Source organism: Alligator mississippiensis, chromosome 13 (assembly GCF_030867095.1).
Source record: "Alligator mississippiensis isolate rAllMis1 chromosome 13, rAllMis1, whole genome shotgun sequence".
NCBI classification, from domain to species: domain Eukaryota; kingdom Metazoa; phylum Chordata; order Crocodylia; family Alligatoridae; genus Alligator; species Alligator mississippiensis.
Genome location: NC_081836.1, coordinates 1,591,221 through 1,609,461, shown reverse-complemented (window position 1 = coordinate 1,609,461; position 18,241 = coordinate 1,591,221). Strand labels below are relative to the sequence as shown.

Sequence of the window (18,241 nt, the reverse complement as noted above, 5' to 3'; positions counted from 1 at the left end):
GGACGAGTGGGTCACTGGCAGGGGGGCGTCCCCTGCAGTCATTGCAAAGGGCAAACGGCACGTGGATTTGGGGGCAAGGGGAGCCCATGCAGTGTTGGGGGACTCTTGTTCTTCCCTCTGCTCATCTGACACCTTCCCCCACTTGGCTGCTAAAAAGCATTGCACCCCCCTGGTCGGGGAACCACAGAGCCCCGCTAGACACGTTCCCATTAGCTGATGGTTCCTCATTAGTGATGAAGGTCTGAGAAGATGAATCACGGAGCTTGCTTTTAATCCATTTTCTATGTGCTGTATTGATTGGGTCTGATACTGATGTGTTGTTAGGGTGCTGTGCAGTACTGCACGTTGCCGAAGGGGAGAGCAAGGCACAGCACAGCTACCTGCTGGGGCGTCTAGGGAGGCCGCTCTGAAAACATCATCTTTCTTAGTTGATTATTTTTTTTCTTTCCGCTTGGTTTTGCCCCTAGTGCCCATGCTAGGGCCGGGCACTGCCCAGCCAGGAGTCCTGGGAGAGCCATTGCCTGCTGGGCCCTGCAGCGCACACCTGCAGCACGCCATCTCCATGACTGCCAGCTCTGCCCGTGGGCGTACACGTGTGGGGAGACCAGGGCAGAGCCGGTGCAGATGTGACCAGCCTTTGCAGAGGAGACTTGGAGACAGAAAAGGCTTCTGATATTCCCCACCCCTTAGCGTATTTGTCCGGCGCGTGCGCACACTGGCCTGGCATGGGACATGGGCAGAGGGTCCGACTGCCGTGGTTCTCGCAGGGATTGCAGTTTTGCTTCCAGCAGGTCACTTTCACAGGAGTCAAATCTCTGGCGCCCGTGAAAATGTGACAGCCTCCCACGGGTGCACGGCGCACAGGGTCTCGTGCCATCCAGCACTGCAGTGGTGTACGCACACAGCACACGTCGTTTCTCTTCCCAGCACCTTGGCCAGCACTTTGTGGTTTTGGCTGGAACCTGAAGCCAAATAATAGAAATGCTGAAGTTCAGGAAAGGCTGTCGGATGGGAGAGGCCTGGGCAGCTGTTGATCTTTCCTAGAGCTGAACGGTCGGGCGCCGCTCTACTACCGAGTCTCAAGATTCGGAAGGGAACTTCACTGTGATGGAGCAACGTTTGCAGAGGCAAAGGCCTGGCCGGCACCCCTGAGCGGTCACCAAAAGCAAGTCACGGTTTGAATCTCCTGTTGTCCAAGTGCGATGCTCACTGCCCTGCCATAAACTGCAAATATTGCAACCAAACACTCCAGCGATGACTGTGGGCAACACCGAGGGCCTGGGGGCCCCATCAGTATTACAGCTTCGTTGTGCCGGGTGCTGTACAAACACATAATTTCTGTGCCAAAAAACGTAGTCACAAGAGACAGGACAGCCGCCGGATAATGGAAGGGGTGCTTAGCCCTATTTTACAGGCAGGGGACTGAGGCCCAAAGCGATGGAGTGACTTGCTCTGGAAAGAGAAGCTGGCAGTGAGATCTCGGGATCCCCAGGCAAATACCTCAGTCAGAGGTCCCTTCGTCCTCTGCTGTCCAGCTCACCCGCAGTAACATTTGAAATGTGCCCTTGCATGTATTGCATATTCGGCTGTAACACTTGCAGTTTGCAGTTCTGACCACGTGCTGCCTAGGGAGCATTTGCTTGAAGCAATTTAAAACTCACTGTCAATACTGTAATGAATAAACTCAAGAACGTCATCCCCTTCTCATGAACAGAAGAAGAAGCTGCGTTCACTGCATCAGTAATGACTGCACGCTCTTCGCTGCTCCCGGGGGGATGGCTCACAAGCAGTCACAGCTCCTCCAGCGCTGCCGGTGCTAGAGGCGCAGCATGCTCATTGCTCACCTACAAGGAAGCCAAGTTCACCGCTGCGGCATGGCAGGGGCATGGCACTGCTACAGCATGGTCTGGGGCTGGGTGAAATAGGGTGTGCACCGTTTCCTCATTAGCAGCTGCAGAAGGAAGTTCCTTGCAAAATGGTGCCTCTCTTGCTATCTATACAAACGTGGGGTGTTGAGGCAAACATGGAGCTTGAGGGCATGGGTTACTGCGCTTACCCCACCTTCCTGCCTTTCAGTAGAAATTGAGGATTGTGGAATTTAATTTTAAAATGCAGGACAATGCCGGGGGCGGGCAGTGCTCTCGGCTCCCCCAGGCACGGAGCGAGGAAGGCTTGCAGTGGAGGGAAAAGCAGAGCAGAGGAATACCAGGAAAGCCAACAGCATGTGCACGGGCCTGAAGGATGCACCCTCCTTAATGCCTTTGTAGATGTGCCTACTTACATCCTGACACCCAGGCGTCAGCCGTGCAGACCCATAAACCTCGGCTATTCCCCTAGAGCCGGCCAGCAAGGGGGCTGAGACTGCAAAGCTGGGGCTTGAGCGTGACCCTGAATGCCAACTGGCCAACAAATGTGGCCACGTGCACCATAGCTGTCTGCAAGGAGCTGACGTGGATCACTAGATACGCATAGCCTGAATCCTTCCTGGACAAGCTCATGCTCACCGCAGGCTCCGGCAGATAGCAGCAGCAGGCTGCAGAGCAAGCGTGAGCATGGGCAGCAGGCCAGGACGTGCGCGCGGAGCCTGCCAGGGGTGGGGGCAGCGGCCACAGGATGGGACAGCAAGAACTCGGAGCAACAGCTGCAAGTGGGTGGTGGCCAGAAGGAAAGACCTCCGGGCCTGCGCCGGCCCTCCATCCTTCTGCCTCTCTCCCCAGCCGTGTCTGAACACATCTGAAGGAGAGGGTTTGGGGTGTACCCTCGTGCGTAGGGAAAGCCAAACAGCCCTGACCCTGGTTAGCAGAGAAGAACGGGTGTAGGCCGGACTACGGCTTTGGGTTGCTCATGCACAGGCTATTTGCAAGGCCACACACGAGCCCAGACGGAGCAGGGAGAATGCATCGGGCTCTGGAGGTGAAACGTGTTGTAGAGGCATCGTAGTTACCCCCAAACCGAGCATCACAGATCGAGGAAACACACAACGTGGGTTGAGCTGAACTGCAAACTGCCCAAAGTAAGGTTTGGAAATGCAGAGCTAGGCACACAGGCCAAGTTAACGGGGCCCTGGGGTGAGAGAAGAGGAGAAAGGAAGGGAAACCAGAACATTTGCGGGGTTCACTTTTGAAAGCATTGGCAGAAAGGCCATTGCTTGTTGGCTAAAATGTTTCAAAAACAATGTCACTGACCCCTAATTAATAGCAGTTCTTCCTGTTGTGGACGTATCCTACGGTTTAAAATGCCGAGTGCTCCAGTGCCCGAAGACTGCTCGGAGACTTTCCAAGGGGAGCCAGCTCCCGGTGGAGACCAGAGCCTCGTCTCCCCAGGAAACAAGACCTCTGAAAAGCGAGGACCGCTGAGAGACGTGGGCTAGAAAATCATGAGGCACCGGGGAAGAATTGCAAACACTTGTAGTTTTCTGACTCGCTAGTGTATAAACAGTGCTAATCCAGCACTTCCAACGGCTTTTAAACAGACTTCCCTGGCTCAGGATGGAAGTTTAGACTTGGCCTGTGCTGTGGAGTAACACCCAGGTGTCCCGGGAGGTGGCCTGCCCCTGCGCACAGGTCCCGGAGCTCAGGAAAGACCTCGAGGCTCTTTGCTATTGTGTAGATTTCCAAAATGTGCAAGTGCAGAGAGCAAAGCTGGTTTCTTGGAGCAGGAAAGTGATTATCGGACGCAGTTGCCAGGGCCTGGCCGAACACAGACCCCCTCCGATTCTGGAGGAGTGAGGCCAGGCGAGTGAGTCTGCTCCAGGTCTTTGGGCAGATGGGTGTCTGCCCCAGCCGGGTCTCCGGGGTCTCTGCCCCTGGTTCCCAAAGTTGCACAGGACTTCGGTTCGGGTCCTGTGCTCGCAGTGACGTTCTCCGCCCGGGGCCGCGTGTAGCTTTGATTCACCCCAAAAGCCCACGGATGCGACTGGGAGAGGGCTGAGCACTGTCCCGGGAGGAACCTGGCTGCACTTTCCGGGCAGCAGAGACAATGCGAGTGTCATCCGACATGCAAGAGCCCTGTTGATTTACTGACTTTCTTGTGTCTCTCCGGGTGGATTTTCCCTTCTTCCTTTTGACCGCTGTTTTACTCCTTCTCTCCTGTCTGCTTGTGGTTTGCGGTTTCCCCCCTCATGTAACCTGAGGAGATTATATGTTTATCTGCGATTACGTGACATGCTTTGGCTGCCTCCTTGGTTTCCGAATTTATTTTCTGCTCCTCGGTCCTGCCTGGGCCTGGGCTCGCCGAGGGTCTCTGCATGCAGCGACCTGGAACGGCACGAAAGGGTGACGGTTCCCTCCGACGCGCCACGGCTGAGGTCTGCGCCGATCGTGGAGGACACGGGGCTGCATCCAGCAGCATTGCAGGCAGGGTGGCTTTGGAGTAAATAGGTCCCAGATCCACCCCAATGCAAGGCCTGCCCCCATCTCGCCCGCTGCAGACAGACTCTTCCTCCCAGCCGTTAGACGGAGCCACGCACCCCTCCCTGCAGAAAGACCCTTCCTCCCTGGCCACCAAATGGACTATTGTCTTCCTCCCACTGCCGAGTCCTTGATCTCCCAGCCAAGCAAAGCAGCCCGGCCGCCCCAGCCGGCAGCTGGCTGACACCGCTCAGCTGTGGGTCTCCTTGCAGCCTGCTGCTGTGGCTCTGACTCATTTGCTGCCTCCAGGCCCCCTGGACACACAGCCAGGGCCAGAAATCCAGCCTTCGTCTGCCCTGGGTTGCAGGTGGGGCTCGGGACAGCTGGTCCTGCTGGAGTCCTGAGCGAGCTAGGTGTGGTTTTGGAAACAACCGGGCTGGAGGGAGGACTGCGCCAGGGCAGCAGGAAAGAGCCTGCAGACTAGGGGAAGAGAGGACACCGGATGGGGTGGCCGAAGGGATGGAGCTGGGGCTGCGGTGAGCAACAGGAGGGCTCTAATAAGAGACCAGGTGTGGAGGAGGCAAGAATCAAGCAAGCAAGGACCGGGCAGGGAAAGGGTTGGGGAGATGTAGAGCAGGAGGTAGGAAGTGAAGGAGGAAAGCTGGAGAGCCCTTCTCCCACCCATCTCAGACCCACTTTCATCCCCCGTCCCTTAGCCCCGGGGACCTGCATCCAGTGACCACACAAGCCGTAGGCCTCAGTGCCTGGCTCTGCCCGCCCTCCACCTGCCTCTTCCTGCCCGTGAGCATCGTGTATAGGAAGGATGTCTGCGAAGCGGGTATCTGGGCTGAGCGGGGCGGGTGTGCGCATGCACACGGTGCATGGGCCGTGTGTTCGGGGCTGTTCGTAGGCCGTGTGTACTGACCGAGGGGGAGGTCGCGGTCCAGCAAGACGTGTGTGTGACTGCGGAAGACTGCCTTGCCTTTGAAAGCTTGTCTCATTTTACCCCAGCCACACAGTCGGTCCCAGCAAATTGCTCGCCCTAAGAAATCCCTGCCTGCAGCATACAGGGACACACTTTGTACCGGGGAGTGTTGCATGTGGGGCAGCGCGCTGCAAATGGAGGACCGCGCCGCACCCCCGGGACGAGGGGATACGGCGTAGATCCTGACCTGTGAGCGGGGTTGCAAGCAATGAAGGGTTGCAGTACCGAGCACTACAGCTGGCAGGTGCAGAGGGGAAGGTGGGCATGGTCCCCCCGCCTGGCATGGACACGGGGCGGACGATGCTGTCCTGAATGGCCGTCAGCAGCCGCAGCACTTCCTTCCTGATCATCAGCCCCAGCGTAACTGCAGAAATAACTTTGAGTAACCCACCTTGGAATAACCCGGCCACGGCCCTCCGCCTCGCTGCAGATCCACGCGCTATATTCAGCGCGGCGGCTGCGGAGGCTGTGACTCAGTTCTGTATTTATAGCGGGGCAGAAGCCGGCGAGGGACAAGGGCTAAGCAGGGATAAAACAGACACGGCGAGTCCTTGTTGTCTCTGGCGTGTAGGAAGGAAAGCGGCAGCTATCGTTTGCAAGCCAGCCGAGTCCCACTCCCTGCCTGGGCCCTTCCTTGCTGCCCCTCTGCCCTCAGCATAGACCGTGACCAGCCTTCGTGGCCCTGATGCCCCGACCGTATTGGCACCATGGGAGGGCTGCGGTTCCCCGTACACGCGTACATCCCCCGTGTCTCTGTCTGAAGCTCGCGCCGCTTTGGCAGGGCCCCGAGGAGTCTGCTGTCACCTTGTGCTCGCTCCAGCAGTCGGCGGGGTGGGGCTGGGCTGATGGACAGAGGAAACAAGGCTGGAGATGGAGCTAGATGTGGTTCTCCAATACATGCAGGGAAAACTCTTCCCTCCAGCATCTGCCCCCATCGAGATGGCCTGATTGTTCTCCTCTTGAAGGGGTTCTCCCCCATCCCGTCTTGAGTCTTGGGATGTGGCCGCTCAGGTCCAAAACACAAAACTGATGTTACCCCCAAAGGATGGAAGGGACGAGAGGGTTTGCAAGAGTGACAGCAGCCGCTTGGCCTTCGTGGTGCTACCGAGGACAGTGCCCATCACTGCGGCTGCCCCGTGCTAGCAGGGCCCAGCAAGGACAGTGCGTCAGGGGCACGGCCTCTGGATCAGACCTTCCTGGCCCCGACATGCTGGAGGGTGCAAGCGGGAGAGGAGCTGTTCGCTCCTCCTTCCACCCTCGGCTCTCTGCCGTGTGACGCGGGAAACGGGGCAAGATGAACCCGGGGTCTGACCCGGCTGGTGGCAGCTCTTGTGACAAAGGAGAGGCCCTTTTTCTGGGGGTGCCCATTCCTGGCTGGCCCTGAGGAGCCGGGACACGGGGATTTGGCAGTCTGGGCTGGAGTCTCCCTGAGGATTGGCACGTTGTCCTGAGCGGGTGGGAAAGTGTTAGCTCATGCATGCCGTCCAGGAGCAGACGTGCGGATCGCCTCCACCTGTTTCCGATAAGCTCACTAATCCAGTCCCATAATGATTCTTTATTAATGGATGCTCCTGTCTTCATTACATGCCTTAATTAGTGTTTTGTGAGCAAATACAAGGGGATAAGAACCGTGTCACATTTTCCAATGGGGGGTTTACACACAGCTACCAAAATAACCCTGTCTGGGAAGTCGCAGTTCCTGTTTCACCCTGCCCATCGGCCGCGGTTATGAGAGAGGTTTCTGCCTAATCCAGCTGCCCGGCCGGGTGAACTGGTGTGCACTGCCCAGGGGTCCCCTCCCTTCCTCCCGGCTGCAGTCACTGCACTGACACAGCGAAGGATGAATTTCAGTCATGCACAGACTTGAAGTGGCATTTGCAGTGGGGATCAAGCGTCCTGGAAAAGTCAAGGCCGGTGCCCTTCTCCTGGGTGCTGCCCCCCAGAAACCAGAGCAGCACGGGCATGGTGAAGGGGAGAGGGACAAGAAAGGGTTTGTGCAGGCAGATGGGATGGGACATCCCGCATGGATGCTGTTTGGTGAGACTCAGAGCAGCTCGAGCAGCACCAGGCTCCTGCTCTCCATGCGGATGGGACCGTGCACGATTCCTCACTACGAGTTCAGACATCAGTGACCCCCTGGGGGAGGAGGAGAGTGATGGGGAGCAAAGTATGAACTGCTGTAGCCCAACTCGAGCGGGAGAGCAAAGGGAAAGGCTGTGGATATAAAGGTGAGCTGGAGCCGCTGGACCGCAGGCTGCAGAGACCCAGTGGCGCCTGTCTCCGTGCACAGAGCAGCAGCAGCCCCGGGACAGGCGTCGGCTGCTCCTCCATCCAGCCTTGGTCCTGTGCCCCGGCAGCAGCTGGGCAATGCAACCAGAGCTGCTGGAAAGCGGTTCTTCAGTTCCTCCCCGAAGGGAAAAGGGACAAAACAGTCTGTTACTGTCCAACAGGAGAGGCGCTGCTCCGTGCTCCGGGCAGGACGTGTCCCCTCCAGGCACAGGGCATGCTGTTTCCAGTTCCTCCAAGGAGCACCCTGTGCTCCTGACTGCGTCCCAAGAGTGGGGACACCCAGGTCCCGACGTGGAGGGGTTCCCCTAGCCCCTAAGCAAATCCCCAGCACGTGCGGTGCGGGGAGCACAGCGGGCGAGGAGTGGCTGGACGGCCGGAGTCTGCCGCAGCCCCGCTGTCTGGGATGCAATGGGATGGTCCTTCCCTGGCCACCTGGGCACAGATCCAGAGCTGCTCTTGGAGCCAGGGAGGTGACTCCGGTCCTCAGCGTCAGTGGGCAGCTTGTGGATCGCTTCCCCGGGTGTCGAGGTCACTCCCTCCACGTTGACCCCAGGCCGCCCCTTGGAAGGTGTTTCAGTTCCCATCAGCCCTTTCCCATTTTTCCGGAGAGTGAAATGAACCAAAACCTGCCCCGTCGTCGGGGCTCCAGGGGGAATTTAATTCCAAGGTTCAAAGCTCCCTTCGCAGATAAAAGGGTGATCAGCAAGAGGGGATGAGCTGGTTAATCAGAGATAAAGAAGAAAGCAGGACAGAAGGGCTGGGACTATGCAGCAAAGCCCAGCGTGAGAGGCAGCTTTTCTCCTTGCGAACGCTTTCCCAGTTAATGATTGCAGGCCTTAGCTGCCAGTTCCAGCCCGCTGCTCTGCAAGAAAAGGCAATTAATTTAAGACTAATAGGATTTTAAATTCAAAACAATCCCATGAGACTTTGAAAAGGGAGCTGTGAATGCACTAGAGAGACGGCCAGCCATAGGCAGGGAGGCGGCCTCGGATTTGGCAGCGTGGCCGGGGGAATTAAGAGCACGGATCTGAAATCCCTGCTCCTTAAACCACAGGCTTGGTAAAGACCGCTTTTAATCCGAAGGCGTCACAGCGGGGATGGCAGCGTCCTCGTCGTGCGGACATGAGAAGGCGGCATTTCATTGTGCCAGCCCCGGGCCACCCTCAGCCCCTGCCTGCCCCTCCGATGGGGAATCCCTCGCCTCTCCCTCCAGTTCGACCCAGCTCTAAGATGTGTTTCACGGGAACTGGCACCAGTCAGGGCCCACCACCCTCTCGGAAGGGATTCATGGGGTAGCACAGTCAGAGAGACGAAGGGCGAAGTAGCCAGCACCAAGCGCCATGCTTCTGGGGCTGGACTGCTGCTAGGAGCCAAGCTAGCGAGTGCAGAGCTAGCGCGGGTCTCTCCCCCCGCCGTCTCCTTTGTGGGTCGCCTCTGTGATGGCAGCACAAATTCACTGGCGCCGAGGTAAGGCACCAACCAGCTTCAAAGATCTTTGGACATGTGTTACTTCCTGGGGTGAGCCCTACCCCTCAGCAGTGCCACCCAGTCCTAATAAGAGGTAGATTGTGGATTTGTTTCGGATGGTTTGGACAGGGCTGGGGTTGCACGAGATGTGACCTCTGCAGGTCCCTTCCAGCCCCACTCTCGCCTATTTTAATGCTCATTAAAGCATCACAAAGAAACTATGCTCTTTAGCTAATGCACATGAAAATGGGCTAATGTACCTTTTTCCAGCACCTCACAATGGAGGACTAGGTTTAATACACGTGACCTAAAGTGCATTAATGAACGTGTAGATGTGCTCTACAGTTGTATAGCAGCTGCCCCAGCGCCCAGCTGTGCTTGGGAGAGCGGGGCTGTGCTGGACCTCAGGACCATTTTCCCAGCCCACGATCCCGTCCCAGCCTGCGGGAGGGCTGGGGGTGACAGGAATTGCCCGCACTGCCCGACTGCCCGGGCAAGCTTCCCCCCAGCTCAGCATCCCCCTCTCATGATATCAGATGCATGAATCCTGGCGGGATGGTGTGTGCAAAGGGCACTCCCCAAACAAAGCCCCATTGTCTGGGCTGAAATGCTCGGTGGGGTGTCAAGAGTGATGAGTTCGTGCTCTGGGAGGGCAGGGTCAGGCTCTCGGGGTCCTGCTGTTGCCATTGACCCATGCTGCATGGAAGTGACACCGTCAGGGCAGGGAAGGGGGAGCAGAGTCAGCAGGGGCCAGACCAGCCCTCTCCTGCTCTGTTTGGCCCCGCTGGAGAGGGCCACCTGCTCTAGAGGGGCACGAAGATGCAAACCCTCAACGCCTGGCTTTCTCCCAGTGCCCTCGGCCACCCCCAGCGACAGCTGCAGACAGGAAAGGAAGCAGCAATGCCAGCCTTTTGGGGTGGGGAAGGGCAGCGTGGACGTGGCTTCTGCTCCCGCGGGCGCTGCTGCCCTGCCTCGAGCTCCCCGTGCCCTGTGGGACCAGACTCTCGTCCCGTGCTGTGGAGGGAAACGTCCGGCGTCCGGCATCTGCCCTGACCCCGTGCAGCGCCGGGAGCGATCGTCCTGGGCCTGGGGCGTGCCTGTGCCTGGACGGAGCGGTATACGCTCTGGCCTGAGGGTTAAATTTCTTTGCTTTTGTGGTTTTCTGCCCAGCCTGCCATGTAGGCACCGACGGAGTCGTGCTTGTTGCTGATTTATGTGACGGAAAAACCTGCCGCAAAAGAGCATTATGGGGCTCGAGCGTTAGGAAATGCCGCCGTTCCGCTCGCCTGCCCGGTCCGAAATCGGGCATTTCCTTGCTTCTCAGAGCTTGTTTTTCGTCCCCGATGTTTCCAGCGCCGGTCTCCACTGGCGCGGGCTTCAGGTTTTTGAGGAGTAAAGTGAAGAGGGTGGAGTCGCGTCCTGTGGAGGCACACGGGTCATCCACGGGCCAGGCCCTTACCTTTGTGTCCTGTCCCCTTCCAGCACTGGTACTTCCTCCCTCTCCTTGCTCATCATCCCCACACCCTCCTTGCTGCTGCCCGTCTTGGACCGTGGCCCAGCTCCTCCCTGCTGCTCTGCTGGCCCCGCTCCCTCCACCAGCTCGGCCTCCGGCCTCCCCTCTCGCAGCCCCTCTGCCCTGCCACCTCGCCAGACCCGCTCCGTGGCCACGTTTCAGGGAGGCAGTCGCCTTCATCCCCATCATGCTGCTGAATGCTGGCTGTGGCCAGGGCACGGAGGGCCCCGGAGAAATGGGCCGCAGCAAGGGGCAGCTGCAGGGAAGCAGGATCCCTTCCTAGCCCCGCAGCCCTGGGCTAAAACAGGCCTCGTGCTGCAAGACCCCCAGACTTCAGCGGCTGAACCCGAAGAAGACCCTGAGCATGTGCAAATGGAAATGACCCAGACGGTAACGTGGCCAGATCTTGTTCTGGGAGGGGACCTTTCTGTCAAGCTGCAAGTCCTTCTTGCTTCAAGGCACCAAAACGCTCGACAAAACAGCTGTGGGAATTTTTAACATGGACGAGACAATGATTTTTCCCCCTGACCTTATGCCGAGAAAGAACTGAATTGTTTTTGCTGAAAATTAAACAGAAAACACAGAAAGCCCCACCTCTACCTAAGGCAGACGCCTGGCGGGAGGACGTCAGCTTGAACTGTTAAATTTGCTAAGTTATAAAGACCTCAGTCCCATCATGAGAAAGGTTAGACACCGTTAGCTAGAGGCTGGCTCTATAAAGTAAAAAAGACAAGATAGCTTTCTATCTAGCAGCACTTCGAATCCAAAACGTGCTGCTGACGGTACAAAGATCTGATCTTCATGTCGACTACAACCCGAGGAAGAAGTTGCTCCCCGTGCAGAGCCAGGCCAGGGTGCTACTCGACAGCACTTGGACGACGCTGAGGACGATGCCTGTTGCTCCCCAGCCCCCCGTCCTGCCTGGCTGGGGACCCCCCAGGAGCAAGAGCCCATCGGAGCGGGAGGGGGTGACATGGAGACATGGGTGCAGGCATCGGGGTCCTGCTGTCACTGGAAAGCGTGTCCCGGCAGAGCGTGCCGGCTTGGCCACGGGGGAAGAGTAGCAACTCCGTGTGCTTGTACCACCGTAAAACTAATAAAAAGTGGAGGAAGAAAAAAGCAGCTGGTTTCCCCACGTGCACGAGCAAGGAGAGGGCCGTGACTGCAGGTGACAGGGCCGTTTGGGAACGCGGCACGGCTCTGCCGCGGGGATGGGCTCCCTCGGCCTGGGAAGACGGGCTTTGCTTCCTCATCAGCCAGTCGAGTGGAGTGGTGGCTGGATGCTCCCAGGCCCAATGACAAAGTGCTGGACCCCAGCCATTTGAACAAACAGGAGGCAGCCAGTTGGCCAGGGGCCATGCATATAGCCAGCACCGAGCTAAAAAAATCCAGCAAGCTAGTAAATTTAGTAACCTGAAGAGAAACATTCCTCTACCAACCGGCATGCGAACAAGCCAGAAGGGGATAGAAAGCTGACACAGTCGCCTGTTGGCCTTTGGATGTTTGATGGCCAATGGCCAACTGGCTGCCACTTGGTTATTTGCATTGGAACAGGAAACAAATTTTTCTCCTATTTATACTGCTTACCTCAGGAATAAACTAATTACTGTTGTAAAATCGCATTCCCACAGTGTCCAGCACACATCTGCAACCCCTGGAAGAGACAAGCTCGCACCACTTGCCAGCTGGACCGTCCGATCCAAGTGGCCGAAGCCCAACTTGCTTTTCACTGGCTCTTCCCGCTGGATGATGAAGCCAGCGCCTTGCTCGCAAATACCTCCACCAGATCTACTGTTTACCTTGTCCATAAACAAAATGCTGCTATAAACCGCTCGTCCCCGCTGCGCCACGCACGCTGAGAACGCCAGGGAGCCGGGGAAGGGAAGCAGGGAGGAACGAGCTGGCTCCTTCGCGCTTTTGGCCAAAGGTCGCTTGGTTACGCAAGCGTTCAGCGGAGCAGACTCTCCACGGGCTGAACCGAGCCCGGCTGCACCGTGTCCCCAAAATACCCCTTGGTGGCCTTTTCGAATACAGCTCCTGGCCAGCCCTGCGCAGACGCGAGCTCCCCGTCTTTTCCCGACCCGCCAAGACGTTCAACACGTGCGGCCGCTTCTGCACGGGGTGGGTCCAAAAGACCAGCGCGTTGCGGGTCACGCACCGCGCTGCGCCAAGAGCCAGCAGTCTGGTTTTGTGGCGTCGCCGCACAATGGCCGGTGCTTGGGATGCTTTCAAGGGCTTTGTCTTAAGGCCTCAGCTGCTGGAGTCCTGTGAATAGCAACGAATCTCCGTGGAAAAGTCTGAGAATGTGACATGACTCTGCCCTAAGCTCAGAAGAGCATGAGATGCATTATTTCTTCAAAATCTCCTGATTTTTATGCAAATCTCACAATGGTGTCGGGCCTGACTCCTGGGCTTCAAAGACCTGGGACTGTCAATGCTATCCTTATTAAAAGACGATCTCGGCATGCTCCCTGACTGCAAAGCATGTGCTGTCCTGTCCGTGGTTTCCTCCCAAGCTGTGCTATAATGCTGCAGCTTCCCACCACTTCTGGCATGGCTGGAGCGCCCTGCCCCGTCACAGATGTGTCCCACTCTGGAGCATGAAGCTGCTGATCCACTCGGATGCTGCCGCCCGTGCAATCCCAGGGCTCGGCGCTAGGGAAAGCTTTGCAACCTCCTTACCCAGTACAGGTCACGCTGCGGGAGAAGGACAGAGAGAGGTTTTTCTGCAGGCGTTTTTGCACTATCTTCACTCCAGGCACAATGTGCAGGTTTCCCTAACACGAGCTAGAGCCTGACATGTTTCTCTTTAAAGAAACAAGAGGTGGCTAGCCACACGAGTCTGAAGTCAGGCAGAAGGCAGGGTGGCACCTTAGAGACTAACTGGTTTAGAGAGGCATGAGCTTCCAGAGGCAATAGTCTAGCTGGCCAGATGCTGCGAGTGCACAGCTGTACGGAGCAGCTGAGACCTGGGGCAGCGAGCTGGCATGTCAAGGGGAGTGATGCAACCCCATGACCCCACGCACCTCGTTTCCGCTGCTTGGATTTTCAAGTCTCCCTTCCCTGCCCAACCCTGCCATGCCCTCTTACCAAGCCCACGAATGCCTCAGCACAGCTGCTTTTCTCTCTGGACCTGCCTTCTCTCTGAAACACGGGAATGAAACGGAGGAGAGGGAGGAGAGGGACAGAGATGCTAGCAGCCTTGTGAGGTCCCTTCCAGCCTGACTTTGCTGTGATCCTACATTCACAGGCCCATTCTGGATGCCTAAGTGCCTCCCCATCAAGAAACTATAGCTGCAAGTGCTGGCTGGAGAAGGAGCCACTAGTATAGTGCTTAGGGCATTCAGGGAAACCAGAGACCCAGGCTGAAGGTCACCTTGACCTGCAGAGACCCAGCGCCTTTCAGGGCTCGAACCACACACCACAAGGCTCTGGATCCCCTTTTGATCCGCCGCGAGAGGAAGAGAGGTGCAGCCAGGACACAGAGTGCGAGATAAAGGGGGAGCGGGCTGGACCTGTCTCTTCTTTGGTGGGGAAGAGACATCCCCAGCGTGCCCCATCCTTTTTATTCAAGAACTGAAATACAAAGGGCAGTGGCTTTGCTTCGAGAGGAGTGCTGGAGAGCTCCCTGGCTCGTGCCTGAAATGTGGCACTTGCTGGCAAGTCAGGAGATGCGTGACTTGTTGGAGGGAGAAAAATCTGGGCTGGGTGAATGGCATGGGGAAAAGCAGGGGATGGAGGAGACGAAGCCGGGGGGACCTGGACTGCAGACAACGTGGTGCGGACTCTTCAAAGAGAGATGGTGTTGGAGGCCAGAAGGAGATGGGAGAGGGAACGGAGGCAGCAAAGCGCAGGTGAAATCAGGAAGGGTGGTCTGCCGGGAGAGGCCCTGGCTCTTGGGGAGGCGAAAGCCCCTGGAGCGCCTCCCAGACTAACTGCTCTGCAGCTGCCACGCGTGCGCACTTTGCAGCCAGACGAGAGAGAAGCTGAACCAGAAAAGCTGCTCACTTCACCCTCTCGCCTTGCAGAGATACGTGCGGTGAAGCGGTGTCAGGACAAGCAGCTCCGTACCGGGGTGTCTGGAAGCTCCCACGTCTCGCCCCCGGGCTCTAGACAGGGCCTGAACCCTGCTGTGGCTGAGCTTATTTCTGAGATGGCAAATCTACTCTGAAGAGGAAGCCAGATTTCCTCCCGCTCAGAGCCCTGACTCCAGGTGACCTTTGTGGGACCCGAACAGGCATTTCCCTGCATCCTGGGCTCCACCCAACCTGGGCGAGGAAACTTGCTGCGGGGGGAGGCTGCCTGGCCCTGGTGACTCGGGTAGCTGCAAACTCCGTCCCGCCGCGCCGTGCCGCGCCGCGCCGCTCCGTATGGCACGAGGCAGCCGCGTCACCCCGGCAAATCTGCCCCCAAGCCAGCGTGGAGGTCTGCTGTTCTCTGCTTCCAGATCATCGGGACTATGCCAGGGCATTTCTTGCTCAGGGAGCACGAAGAGAAATTGTCATATTTCCCATAGAAACTCAGCCTCCATGGCCAGTCCATCTCTGACCTCAGGGTAGCGGCTCTTAAACAACAAACTCGACTTAAAGCTCAAGGGACCAAGCTTGCAGCCAGGATACATGGCAGAAGCAGAGCAGTACCTGGCCACCTCGGCGCAGGGTCGGCACAGCACAGAACCGCCTAGAGCCGAGCATCGACCCCCGGGAAGCGGAAGCGGTGCTTCCCTGCCCGTCACCAAGGCAAGGGACTCGGATCTGCAAGCAGACGGGAAACCCACCTGTCCACCTGTCCCTGCCCAGCTCAGTCTTCACAGTGCTCCCCTCACCCCGCCCCGCACCAAAAATCTCCTCTTTGCCCTTCCCTTTGTCTCTGGCCCTTCCTGTTGGCAGGTTGCTCCGGGGACACGTGCAAGACAACATCAAAGCGACGAGCGTGTGAGAAAGCTGGGAAGCATCCTCTCCCGATGGCCGAGGGATGGTCTGTTTAGGAGCCCGGGCCATTGTCTCACCCGCTGTCTTTGGCCAAGTGGCCAAAACCTCGGGGCAAGTCGCTCTAGCCCAGAGTAGGCAGAGCCTGGGACAGAGCGGCACTCCATGAGGATTATATTTGATATTGGGTTAATTATTCCTTTCCATCATTTGTTTAGCTTGGGATAGGGCCAAAGCATATGAGCGAAATCCCCCCACGTGCTCTGCGCTGCTGACAAGCGGATATTGCATCTGGTTTGGATACGGTAAGAGACCGGGGAGTCAGCGGCGCTTGGAGCGGTTTGAAATACAACATACGACTTCAGGCCCCGTGTGCCACGTGGCCATTGGAGAGGTGCGCTGTGTGGCAGTCCCGCCTCAGCCCCGGCCTGTTCCCACGGGCTTCCTTTCCCTCCGTGCTCGTGCGCAGTCTCCCCGGGACCTGGGGGTGGTGACTCCAGGCCCGGTGGCTGCGGGCAGGGAGCGGGGAGCGCTCCCCAGATCAGCTCGGAGAAGGTTCCTCGGTGAGGATGGGTGAGACAGCTAAGGGGCCAAACACCAGGAAGGGGGGAAGGGAGTCTGAGAAGAGAGGGTCGGAAAAGGCAGCTCGGGGCCACATGGGAGGTGGGCCAAGACCCCGCAGCTCTAAGCCAGCCTCACGTCCTCACCCAGGACAGAAAAAATCACTTTGCAAGCTGGCCGTGGTGGGGAACCCCAAAGAAAGGTTAGCAGATCAAACGGATCCTCCTCCTGCCTCAGCTCGTTATCGTTAGGACCTGACCCGGGGGCTGGGCTGGCGCCACAAGGTCGGACTGGACGCCCTTTCAAAAGGAGATAATGGCAACTGGGGAAACGGCAAGAAGATCCCGAGCAGGACCAGAGAAGAAAAGGGTTAATGCAAACAGAAATTTGAGAAAATATCAACTCCAAAGTCTTCACTTTCTAGCTTTTAGGGGGAAATAAGGAGTGGGGTGGGGGGCTCAATCCTTCCTTAAAGGGAAGATGTCCCCTCCAAAAAGTTTGCCGTCTCCAGCAGCCCCGGAGGCCTGGGCGATGCCGTGACTTTGAAATGCTCCTTGTCCCCCTTGGCTGCTCCGGCGCCAGCCCCAGGAGAGCTCTGTGCAACCGGGTTCCTTGCCGGCAGGCTGCCCTGCTCCTGCACCCGCGGGGGCCAGGCATGACCCTGAGCCCACACGGCGCCGAGCCGCCAGGGCCCGAGTCTGATCCTGTTTACATTGCTAGAAACACGGAGCCACCAGCATTATCCGGCCTGACGCCGTATCGCAGCAGGCAGAACTTGACCTCGAGCATCAGTCGAGGGGTGTCTCAGGCCTGGCCCAGCAGCGGTGCTGAGTGGCCTCCGTTGCCTTCCTTCCTTGCAAAACTGGGCCCTTTCCCCCGTGCTTTTATTAATCGTCCATTTTGTGGCTTCTCCATTTGTACTTTTTAAAGCTTTGAACGGAAAAGCGTGGCCGACTCGGCAGCCGGCGGATTAGCCAGGAGAAATCCCACTTGGTGTTATATAAATTGTTACAAATAATACCGGCGTTGCATCTATCGTGTAAATACGGAGTAAATGCTTGAAATCACAAATGACTGCACTCTGGGCTGATGGCTGGAGCAGCTGCCTCGGAGCCGCGCTGGTCCCCTGAGGCAAGAGTCCACATTTTAAACTAATGTGTAAATATGTAACCTGCCTCCATCCCCCGCCAGCACGGCGCATGGAGTCCTTGGAACCGGCCCAGTCTCTCAGCTGCACAGCGATGGTTTAACAACATCTATAAATACGCTGCGTGCATCGAACAACTGCACAAACAACGGCTCACCTGACAGGCAGGAGCCCCCAGGAGGCTGCCAGCTCCGCGGGATGCTTGTGCGACCGAGCCCAAGTGCTGGAGAAGGTGCCAGGCCGGTGCGCGCACAAGCCGCCCCCACGCGCAGAGCGGAGGGACGGCGAGGTCATGGCTGGCTGCGATCTACTGGACGCCCTTTCAGAAGAAGGCAATGGCAACTGGGGAAATGGCAAGAAGATCCCGAGCAGGACCAGAGAACGACTCGGAGAAAGAAAGGACCTTGCAGCTGTGCAGATTCGACCCCATCGGGTAGTTTCCGAGTGGCTGCATTATTGGAAAGAAACCCACCGGAGAGGGGTTGGCCACAGCAGCCAGGATCTTACTAGTATCGGGGCAGATTTTCCCCAAACCACCTGTCTGTGCTGCAGAGACTCACTGGAGAGCTACGGGATGAACTGGGACGAGTGGTAGCCTGGCACTGTGTGTGGATCCCCATCCCTGACAGCTGACGGCAGCTGGGATAAGTCCAGCAGAGCGGTCTAGACGCTGGGCCGACAGTGAACGGTGCAAGGGGGCCAGCAGCAGAGCTGCAGAAAGGTGCAGGACTGTGCAGCACGGAAATGTCACCGGAAACCAGGATCCGGCCCGTGCAAAGGGACAGATTGCACCTCGAGCCGGGCCGCGTATGGAGCGTGGAGCAGGGCCACGTAATCTGGTGTCACCGCTTGTCCCAGAGACACCAGACGACGAGCCCAGGAGAGAGCTGGCGCCCAACAGGGAGTGGGTGAAGTCTCCGAGGGTGAAATATTAACAGGCTATCAGGGCTCGGCCCGACGTACGCTGCAGGGCACAGGCACAGCTAGTGACGCTGCAGAGAT

The 18,241-nt window shown here is 57.7% G+C and overlaps 1 long non-coding RNA gene across 1 annotated transcript; it reads right to left on the bottom strand.

The window, feature by feature from the left end:
* Positions 1 to 6,874: 6,874 nt before the first annotated feature.
* On the bottom strand, positions 6,875 to 12,725 carry LOC109285052 (uncharacterized). The gene is made up of 2 exons (XR_002092719.2): positions 12,191 to 12,725; positions 6,875 to 8,485 (listed from the first exon to the last, which is right to left on the bottom strand). It is a non-coding gene; the product is annotated as an uncharacterized LOC109285052 (long non-coding RNA).
* Positions 12,726 to 18,241: the final 5,516 nt, after the last annotated feature.